This window comes from Carassius auratus, chromosome 18, assembly GCF_003368295.1.
Source record: "Carassius auratus strain Wakin chromosome 18, ASM336829v1, whole genome shotgun sequence".
Taxonomy (NCBI): domain Eukaryota; kingdom Metazoa; phylum Chordata; class Actinopteri; order Cypriniformes; family Cyprinidae; genus Carassius; species Carassius auratus.
This window is the reverse complement of record NC_039260.1, coordinates 16,734,355-16,743,856: the sequence shown is the minus strand read 5'-3', so window position 1 is coordinate 16,743,856 and position 9,502 is coordinate 16,734,355. Positions and strand designations below refer to the sequence as shown.

The 9,502-nt window shown below is 37.4% G+C and overlaps 1 long non-coding RNA gene across 1 annotated transcript; it reads right to left on the bottom strand.

Annotated features, from left to right (window-relative positions):
• Window positions 1-894: 894 nt before the first annotated feature.
• LOC113118550 (uncharacterized) lies at window positions 895-4,826 on the bottom strand. The gene is made up of 5 exons (XR_003294338.1): window positions 4,404-4,826; window positions 4,206-4,284; window positions 3,994-4,075; window positions 3,132-3,221; window positions 895-1,523 (listed from the first exon to the last, which is right to left on the bottom strand). It is a non-coding gene; the product is annotated as an uncharacterized LOC113118550 (long non-coding RNA).
• Between the last annotated feature and the right edge of the window lie 4,676 nt (window positions 4,827-9,502).

Here is a 9,502-nt window from a genome sequence, read left to right as displayed (position 1 = left end):
GTTTCTAGCATGTTCTATGGCAACAGTTATTTTAACCTTAACTAAAGGAGTGTCAAGCCAAGTCAAGTCACCTTTATGTATACAGCGCTTTAAACAAAATACATTGCATCAAAGCAACTGAACAACATTCATTAGGAAAACAGTGTGTCAATAATGCAAAATGACAGTTAAAGGCAGTTCATCATTGAATTCAGTGATGTCATCTCTGTTCAGTTTAAGTAGTGTGTGTGCATTAATTTGCAATCAAGTCAACGATATCACTGTAGATGAAGTGACCCCAACTAAGCAAGCCAGAGGCGACAGCGGCAAGGAAGCAAAACTCCATTGGTGACAGAATGGAGAAAAAATACCTTGGGAGAAACCAGGCTCAGTTGGAGGGCCAGTTCTCCTCTGACCAGATGAAACCAGCAGTTCAATTTCAGGCTGCAGCAAAGTCAGATTGTGCAGAAGAATCATCTGTTTCCTGTGGTTGTTCCGGTTTACCTAATTAATGCAGCCTAAAAATCCTTTAACGGATTTGGATATTAGAAGCATATTAGTATGTTATGTGTAAGCCAGATTAAAGAGATGGGTGTTTAATCTAGGTTTAAACTACAGTTTCTGCCTCCCGAACAATGTTTAGGTTATTCCACACTGTAAACCCTAATAAGTTGAGACTACTCAAATGATTTGAGGAAAGTGGTTGCGTAAGTAAAATTGAGTAATGGCAAAATTGACAACTCAATTCAATTGAGTAGACCTAATGTTGGTCTCTTCATTGAATTAACTTAAATGTTCAAGTACAGATAACTTAAAAAGGCAAATAGACTTAACTTAAATTTTTGAGTTTTATATGGTTTACTTGTTTACTTGTTTTAATGATTTAATAGAAATATTGTTTTTCCATTAACAGCTTTATTTGGTTTATACACTTACATTGATTTAAGAAACATTACTAATATCAAGCTCATATTTTTAAGTCACATTTAGACACTTGAACAGCACTTAAGCTCACATTTTTAGAAAACAGTAGCTCATATTTTTAACAGCAAGCTGCATTTTTAAGTCACATTAAAATATTGAGCTCATGTTTAACAGTAAGCTTACATTTTTACAGAACATTACACTCACATAAAAAAAAAAAAAAACATTAAGCTCATATTTTTAAGTCTCATTTTCAAAAGACCATGTTTAATGTAAATGTGTTGCAATTAAAAGTGCGCCAAGCAATTTCTCGATTTTAGCCAAACAGCTGGTTTGCCAACGACTGTGTTTTAGGCTGGAGGTCTTTCTGCCCCAAGGAAAGTAGAATCCGCTGAATGAAGTCAAACATGTATCCCAGTGACTTTGGGTGACTCAGGTGCTATGCATATAGAAGTCCGAACAGAAGGCACATTGCTTTTTCAGGAAGGTCATGTAGATTGTCCATCACTAATTTTCCCTCGATTACGATTCCAATTGAAGAGGGAGACCCATCTTGTCCCATCTTCAACTATCAAAATCCCCACTGGCACATAAAGAATTGAGCGGTGATCATCGGACATCTAGTGAAAAAACATTAACAAATTAAAATTAATTCACATACATCCAAGCTCATTTACATTTCAAAAAGGTTTAACTTAAAGGGTTAGTTCACCAAAAAAATTAAAATTCTGTTAGTAATTACTCACCCTCACGTTGTTTCAACGCAGTAATACATCATCGGAACACAAATTAAAATATTTTTGATGATCAGAGTTGTCTCACTCCTCCATAGGCTTCTCTGTAATTTAAACTTGCCAGCCCAGAAAGTTTGTAAAGACATGTTAAAATAGTACAAGTGACCCCAGTGGCTGAACCAGAAATTTATCAAGCGTAGCGTTACATTATGTAACAGTGCAGCGCCTCTGGGTTGTACATCAGAATGGAGGCTCATGCTGGTCATGTGTGTGATGCTGGCCAATAGTGAGCCTACGTTCTGACGTACAACCCAGAAGTGCTGCACTGTTAGACTACTTGAACTCACTCAGAGAAACAAAGAGGACAATGTATAGTTGAATAAACGTTATTTTGTTTATTTTTTTTGCGCACAAAAAGTATTCTCATCGCTTGATAAACTTCAGGTTGAGGCACTGTAGTCACTTTAACTATTTTAACAATGTTTTTAACTTTCTGGGCCGGCAAGTTACAATTACGATAGAAACCTATGGAGGAGTAAGACAGCTCTCAGATTTCATCAAAAATATCTTAATTTGTGTTCCGAAGATGAACGAAAGTATTACAGGTTTGGAACAACATGAGGGTGAGTAATTACTGACAGAATTTTCATTTTTTATTACACATTCACACGATGTCTCACATACACTGCATCAATATCAACCTAAAAGGGTTAGTTCACCCAAAATGTTAAATTTAAATTCTGTCATTAATTACTGAACCTTGTGTCGTTGCACATCTGAAAGACCTACGTTCATCTTCGGAACATATTAAAATATTTTTAATGAAACCCATGAGGTTTCAGTCCCTCCATACTAGAGATCCAATTCAATTACCACTTTCAAGGTCCAAAAAGGTATGAAAGACATCATTAAAGTAATCCATGTGACTCCAGTGGTTTAACCTCAATTTCATGAAGCTACACAAGTAATCTGTTTGTGCAACAAAAAAAAAAAGTACAACTTGTAAAAAAATATAATCTCCAATGCACGGTCACGCAATTACGTCTGCTCTCACATGAATACAAAACTCACACGTTGTGGTGCTATATGAGATACTGTCTTGAACGCGCGTTGCAGATAAACAATTACACTGGTAAATTATGTTTTTTTTGCACAAACATAGCACTCGTTTTGCTTCATAAAATTGAGGTTAAACCACTGGAGTACAGTAGTACAGAGTACTGCAAAGTCTTTCCTATCATCCTTGAAAGTGTAGTTGTGTTGGATGTCAATGGAGGGACAGAAAGTTACAGAATATCATTAAAAAAAATCTATTGTGTCTTAAAGATGGAATGACACAAGGGTGAGTCAATGAATTACAGAATCTTCATTTTTGAGTGAATTAACCCTTTAGATTGATACAGTGTGTGTGTATGACCGAGATTGTGAATGTGTTAGAGTGTGTATAGAGGGTGAGAGGGTGTCTTTTGGACATTTTCTCCTTGGAACACTTACCAAAGACATCTTAAAGAAAGCAGGAGTCATCTCCAAACCAAAGGGGTAGTCCTTGAAGCACCAAAGTTCAGTTTCAGTTGGCTCTGATAGCTTGTGTGAAAAAAATAAAATTTTATTAAATCCAACCACTTGATAATAATACATTATTATAGCCTTTAAACATTCAATCAGAGATCAACTATGAAGTCTATATTGCAGTTTATAAAGAATCAATCTACTATCTACTATCATGAATAAAAATTTGCTGTCAATTTACTCACTCTAGCCATCCAAGATGTGGGCGACTTTATTTAGCAGAACATTAAGGGAGATTTTTCCCAAAGTTTGATATACATCTTTACGCTTGTGTTCCAGACTGTAAGTTAGTAAACAAAATTCAGCTTTGTTTGCAGAGGCTGTGAATTAAAGGTAATATATGAGGTTTAGCTTCTTGCATAGACCTATCATTTCATATAATTTCATTCCACATAACCATTCATTAATTAATAATATCTCTGTAAATGTGTCGCAGGCAGGAAAAGGTCTGCGGTTTTTAGTAACATACCGGCCAAATAAATTCTTATAACGATTAACGTTAGGCATAAGTCAGTATTCACGCGGCAGCCAAATTTTACACCAAATAAAAGAAACGTCCTTTCACAAATTACACAAAGAGACATTTCAGTGTCTGGAAATAGATTTGTCTCGAAGTTCCAGCAGCAATATCACGCTTAGGTCTATTGTAAACAACAGCGCTAAGTTAGTCTGTAAAACATTGGCTATGTTTGGAAGTTAAGGGGTTTTAACTTAAATGCATTTATACCTTAAGTCCAGTTGTATAAAAAATAAAATAAAACATAGCAGACAATAAAGCAAAATTTACCAGCGTAACGTTACTCCTGTGGCCTCGACTCTTCCCCCTCCTCGTCTGCTTCATAACCACCTGCCTGCTAATGTTACTGTCCCTACAGGAGGAAAACTGGAAATTCAGATGTTCTTACAGAAAGTTGGTAACACGAACGTGTTTATAACTCGAAAATACTCAAAGGCAACTAAGCAAAATTTAAATATATATTTTTCCAGTATTCTACCTACCAGCGTACTCTGGGTCTTTCACGACGACTCTCTTCCCGCCTGCTTTAACGCCTGTCTGGCTGCTTGTGCAGCTGGCCCGCTGCCAGAGTAAAACGGAAAAGTATTTTCAACATGCAAATAATATGACAATAAAACGTATAAGGAAATAAAAAAAACAACGTGTGTATATTTATGCGTTACGTTTAAACCTTTACTTACCTATTTAACTTTAAACTGTATTATTTATTTCTTCTTTCAGGTGTTCCTGCAAATGATTGTGAACCGCAGTCAGTGCTGCGTCTTCACCAAATTCGACAAAAAAATTCCCGCCTTGTGTTATATTGGCCAATCGGCGCTGTTGTCAAGGCAGAATTTCAAGCGCGACCAATCATTTTTAAACAGAGACGTACGAATAATTTAAATAAATGGAAATTCTGAGTTAATAACACTTAAAATCTTAATTCAAAAGATTTTTACTGCCAATGAGTAATTTAAACACACCTGTTTAAGTTTTGATGGCAAAACTTGTAATGTGAAGTTATGTTAACTTGAATTCTTTATTAATTACAACATTAGGGTTTACAGTGCAGAGTTTAGGCGCCAAATAGGAAAAGGATCTGCCGCCTGCAGTTGAGTTTCACTGTAAAACCTAACAGCCCATCTTAATAAAAGAAGTAATTTAACATAACTTAAACATCACAATAATTTGGAGTGACTCATTCAGATAAATTTAACCTAACTCAAAAATGAATTGATGAAGTAATAACTTAGTTGTTTTGAGTGCACTTAAATTTGTGGATAAGTTTAAGTATTGGTAATATGATTCCAGTTTGTTCCATTGACTTATTTTTTTTTAAGTTGACTTTATATCATCACCAAAATGCAAGTCTTTTGTGTTTAAAACGCATCATATTGTGCCCAAGGAAACTAAAGAATGTCAATTATAATACTAATAATTCTTAAGCCCCAAAACATAAAGATTTGATTTAGTAGTCTAGATGTGTAAGTATTTACAAGTAAAAATAACAAACATTTTATGTTACAGCTTCTCACATGTGAGAATGTGTTGCTTTCCCTTTTGTCTAAAAGCGAAATGAATATTTTTTTTGGACCCTATGAAACTTTATGTTTCTGGTCCCATTGACATCCATAGTAGGAAAAAAATATATAGCTATATATATATATTCTTCTAAAGACCCGGAGATCGTCTGAATGGATTCAAAAACTCAACTGTTTAACTCTGGGGGAGATGTTAAATTAGCCTTTTTAAAAAAAAAAAAAAAAAGCGTAGTATTCCTTTAATATGCACATTGCTGTCTTTGAGCACGCAGCGCCGAAAAGAGAACACGTGCACCATTAAACTGGATGCCAACAGCCAAGACGAAGTAGAAGAAGAGAACGCGAGACATTTTCTATCTGTTTGCACGTGGCACTGGAAGCTCGCAACGCCGACCCCCTGCACTGCTGCCCGGTGTGTCTTGCTGGTGACAGTGACATAATTAATTCCCTGCAAGACACCGCTACAACTTTGTCTTTCACACAAGGTAACCTAATGATTTTCTGTTATTTTATTAATCTTACTGGTTTGCAAACTGTTTGAATCGGAATGTTACTAAGTGTTAGCACTAACGTTAGCTTGCACCAATTCCTGCTTTAGTGGTTCATAAAAAAAAAAAAAAAAGTTTGTTGATTCAACTTTAAGTTGGCTAAGTAACATTAACGTTAGTTTGTGAAAGTTTTGTTAATGTTAGCAAACTGCGGCTCGCAGAAGACGTGACATTTTCTATCTGTTTGCATCACAAGCTTGCACGCGGCACGGCACTGGAAGCTCGCAACGCCGACCCCCTGCACTGCTGCTGTGTGTCTTGCTGGTGACAGTGACATAATTTATTTCCTGCAGGACACCGCTACAATTTTGTCTTCCACACGAGGTAACCTAATGATTTTCTCACCTAATTTTCTAACCTAATTCATTTTCTCACTTTAGTGGTTTATACAAAATGACTCGTTCATTAAGTTGGCTAAGTAACATTAACGTTAGTTTGTGAAAGTTTTATGTTAACGTTAGCAAACTATGTTGGCTCGCTAGCTAATATGCCCTCACCCTTTTTTTAAGTAACTTAAAGTTAAGGCGTTAACTGAGGTTACTATAAAATCGCACAAGGGAATGACCTAACATTAGCTAACTGTTAAACAGTATTTAGGGCTAGGTTGGGCCCAAATTGGCAGGATATGGCGCTTTCAGTCACGTTCTCCCCTCTCCGCAATGTAACGTTTTTAGAAAAAAAAAAAAAAAAAAAAAAAAACGTTATCAGGGAAATACGGTGATTTATTTTTTTATGTTAGTTAAAAGCAAATAGCAAGGTCAACAGTTTGTCCTCTGCCTAGACTTTGACAAAATTGTGCAAACTGACGGTTTTATTTTTTGTTGTTGACTGGTATAAATTATGTGGAAATGTAAATTGTGTGTTTTTTCTAGTGCCTTAAAAATACAGTTATTGAGACATTACAGACTATATCATGGCCAGTATTCCACAATTTCACCATTACCTTGCCTGTATAACAACTGCATGTGTACATTTAGCACTTATAACTCATTGAAGGTACATTTGTCAAGAGTACATTTGGAGAAAAGACTGGTAGGCAGAGACAACAGTGATTTGACTTTAAATCTGGCATTTCATTGCCCTGTGTGTGATTTTAAGCAGCCATTTGTTGAGAGTGACATGTTTATTCATCTAAGGGGGCATCTAAGACGGAAAGAAACAGTGCCATGTCCATTTAGGGCAAGTTTCAAACAAATGTTTACTCAACATACAATTCACACAAGTGCAGAGAACACCAACATGCATCAGACTATGATGTGGCAGTTGTAGTGCAAAATGTCTCGAATGTTTCCCAGGATGACACTGAACATGATCAGGAAGAGCTTTCAGATGAAAATGAAACTGCCTCAGCCCCGGTAGCAGGCAGAAGTGACGAAGGATTAACAGAGCAGTTACAGTACAATCTGGCTGCCTTCTTCTTGAAAATGCAGACTATTCTCCATGTATCCACAAGAGCAACACAAGAAATCATTGAGCATATTGATCAATTGTTTTCACTGTCAGAACCAGTTTTCAGAGAATCTATAATCAAAATACTGGAAAAAACATAACTGCCCCATTACTGACACACTTGTTAGTGAGATTGTCCAGGCAGTTTCAGAGAGTAATATTTTGTATACATCTGTTACCTCTGAAGGACCACTGTCAACAGCAAAGAGGAGAAAGTCATATTATGAGGATAAGTTTCCATTTGCCAAGCCTGTAGAGTACCTTATTGAGTCGTCACAGCGTACATTTATGTATGTGCCCATTCTCACATCTTTGCAGTTGTTGTTGAAAAAAACAGACGTACTTGAGAAAGTCCAAGAAACCACCTCACAGTTGCCTGGACAGTTTTCGTCTTACTGTGATGGCTCCTACTTCCAGGAAAATGAGCTTCTCTCAGATAAGGGTCAAAAATTGTCAATTATTCTTTATGTTGATGATTTTGAAATTGCAAACCCTCTAGGAACATCAAAAAAAATACACAAAGTATGTGCAGTTTATTGGACATTAGCTAACCTCCCAGTAAAGTATCGCTCAGCACTCCAATCTACTCAGTTGACTCTTTTGTGCAACTCAAATGATGTACGGCAGTTTGGGTATGAAAAGGTTTTTGCGCCTCTCTTGAGTGACCTAAAAGCTCTTGAAAATGAGGGTGTTTACATTGAGACATTTGGTCACTGTCTCAAAGGCACAGTGTACTCTGTTGTGGCTGATAACCTGGCTGCCCATGGGCTAGCTGGTTTCAGTGAGAGTTTTAGGGCTACATATTTTTGCAGATTTTGTCTTGCCACCCAGACAGATATGCAAACATCAAATGCAATCACTGGTAGTTTTGAGATGAGAACCAAAAATATGCATGATCACCTTGTTCAAAAAATGCAGAACAGTGACAGTGAAGAGAACTACGGTGTAAAACAAAGTTGTGTTCTTTCTGATCATCTCTCTTATTTTCATGCTATCACAGGATTTCCACCTGACATCCTTCATGACCTGTTTGAAGGTGTGGTTCCTGTTGAGTTGGCACATTCTTTGAAGGGTTTGATTGCAAGAAAGTATTTCACTTTGGAAGAGCTGAATAGGGCAATACTGTCATTTCCCTTCCAACATTCTGATAAGGTTAACCGCCCTCACCCAATTCCTCAGAGTTTTGCCACTCGAGGGACAATCGGCGGGAATGGGCATGAGAACCACGCTCTGCTTAGACTGCTACCTGTTCTCATTGGCTCCAGAGTACCTGAAGGAGACAAATTCTGGGAGGTGCTAATGGAATTAAAAGATATAGTTGAACTTGCCATGTCTCATACTTACACAGATGATACCATTCAGTACATGGCCTGTAAGATTTCAGATCACAGGCAGCTGCTTCAGGAAGTATTGCCCAGCTTACGATTACGGCCAAAGCATCATTACATTGAGCATTATCCTCATCTCATAAAGTGCTTTGGTCCTCTGGTGCACCTTCGGACAATGAGATTTGAGGGGAAGCACAAAGTCTTCAAGGCAGTTGCTCGTTGCTCTCATAACTACAAAAATGTGTTGAAAACTATGGCAGAGAGACACCAAAACATGATGGCATTCTATTTGTCATCACCAAGATTTTTCAAGCCACCAGTGCAGACTTCAAAAGTGGAGTCTGTCTATGTTGAGTCATTGCCTACTGATACACATGCGTTAATATCGAGCATCACAGACAGCAGCAGTGTATATGGCACAAAACAGGTAACCATTGAAGGCACAGCTTTTGTGGCTGGGATGTTTGTTTGTACTGGGACACATGCTGCCTTGCCTATTACTTATCAGAAATGACATCTTCTTTGTACTGAAAGACTATGAGACCTGGTATGTTGAGCATTTGCGGTCATATGAGCTAACAGATCATAAAGGCAAGGGCCATACAGTGAAATCTGTATGTCAGCTAACTGACCGAATGCCACTGTTTGCCTACAGGGTTTCAAGCAAGCTAATTCTGACAACTAAACATTTCATTCCTGTGTCAGAGTAAGAGAGTAGCCCATCACTAGCCTTATCAGGGACCTGAGGGAGGCTAAAGATCTGTCTGGACCTTCAATGAACACTAGTGATCACCTTAAAGGGTTAGTTCACCCCAAAATAATGTCATTTATTGACTCACCCTCATGTCGTTCCAAGCCCGCAAGATCTCCGTTCATCTTTGGAACACAGTTTAAGATAATTTAGATTTAATCCGAGAGCTTTCTGACACTCCAT